At 61.7% G+C, this 1,613-nt stretch overlaps 1 pseudogene; it reads right to left on the bottom strand.

Annotated features, from left to right (window-relative positions):
• Positions 1–440: 440 nt before the first annotated feature.
• On the bottom strand, positions 441–956 carry LOC103249205 (annotated as a pseudogene).
• Positions 957–1,613: the final 657 nt, after the last annotated feature.

Consider the following 1,613-nt stretch of genomic DNA (forward strand, 5'->3'; position numbering starts at 1 on the left):
TCCCGGTAGACACCACTTCTTGAGAGACCTGCTGGCTGATCACCAACACCCTATCCCAATAGGAGGCCTGTGACACACTGGGTTCTTCCTTCAGAATGCTTTTCCCAGTTGGTAACTGCAGGTGGATGTGTGTTTTGAATGTCCTCCCTGGGGACTGCCTGCTGTGAGGACGGGGTGGTGTCTACCTTCCCGGCGCTTCCCTCCAGGTGAGCTCCAGGTGCTCGGAGGGCATGGCTGGCCCTCTGGGTCTGGAGCCTGACCAGGGAGGATGAAGGAAGCAGAGAGGGTGTGCTGGGGGCCTGACTCCCCAGCCAGAGGCGGGCTTGTCACCCGCCCGCCCCTCATTCAGACATAAGTGTGAAAACAGCTCAGATAGTCTCTCTTCTGGCCCGTGGAAACATGGCTCCACAGCCTTCTCCCTCCTCCCCCCTGTTGTGCCCTCAGCCCTCACCACCCTGCTGGTCCCGCCCCACCCCAGCTCCCCAGGGCCCAGGTATCCCCTAGCTGCAGCCTGGCGCCAGGCCCCAGGGACGAGGGGACAGGAGTTTGGCGGGCACCTTGGGGGTGAGGACCACCGCAGAGCCCCCGCTGATGCTGACGATGGGCACGTGGGTCTGAGAGGAGATGAAGTCCAGGATCTGGGCCACCGCCTCGGTGCCCACGTTGTCCTCAAAGACGATGCCATGGACACGGGCAGCGCCCAGGAGGCCACAGATCTGGGTGAGGAGGCTGCTGGGGTTGGTGTTGTTGACCCCCACAGTGAGCGGCTGGATCTCCAAGGGCAGGTCCAGAAAGCTCTGGGAGGTGAGGCGGGCACGGACCTGGGCCTGCGGTGGCCCTGAGCTGCCGAACACCACGGCGACCGTCACAGCCTGCTCTCCCTGCCCTGGGCCCAGCCCTGCCCAGGCACTGAGGATCCAGGTGAGCAGTAGCGCTGGCCCCAGGGCCCCGCCCATGTCCACTGGAGGGTCCTGTGGAGAGACCGGAACAGGCACAGGGAGGGAGGCAGAGGGTTGGAGAGAGACAGGCAGACAGACAGGAGGTGGAGGTCAGGGTCAGAGGGACACACATCCAGAGGGTGAAAGAGAAGAGGGGAAAACCTCTCTCCCCAAAGAGAGGCAGAGGGAGGGAGACACACAGGCACACACAGACAAAGAGAAAGAGACCAAAGTTAGTTGAGCATCCCGGGGCATCCCAGAGGGGCAGCGACTGGGGCCGGGACCAGGGCTCGACCCTCGGCTCTCCTGTTGAGCAGCATCATTGGCTAGAAAGGCCACGCCTTCCAAAACTAGTCACCTGAGTTCTGCCCCAGGAAGGCACACTGAAAACGCTAGTCAGGGCTGAGGTGAGTGGATTGCCTGAGCCCGCGGGTTCGGGACCCGCCTGGGCAGCGAGACCTCATCTCTACAATAAATCAAAAAATCAGCCGGGCGTGGTAGTGCATGCCTGTAATTCCGGCTACTCAGAAGGCTGAGGCGGAAGGATCGCTGGAGCCCAGCAGGTCGAGGCTGCAGTGCCCGGGAGCGGCCACCGCACTCCAGTCTGGGTGACAGAGTAAGACTCCAACTCAAAAAAAAAAGAAAATGCTAGTCAGGTTCATGCATAGATTTGGG

Source organism: Carlito syrichta, unplaced genomic scaffold (assembly GCF_000164805.1).
Source record: "Carlito syrichta isolate Samal-C Ts95f unplaced genomic scaffold, Tarsius_syrichta-2.0.1 Scaffold117968, whole genome shotgun sequence".
Taxonomy (NCBI): domain Eukaryota; kingdom Metazoa; phylum Chordata; class Mammalia; order Primates; family Tarsiidae; genus Carlito; species Carlito syrichta.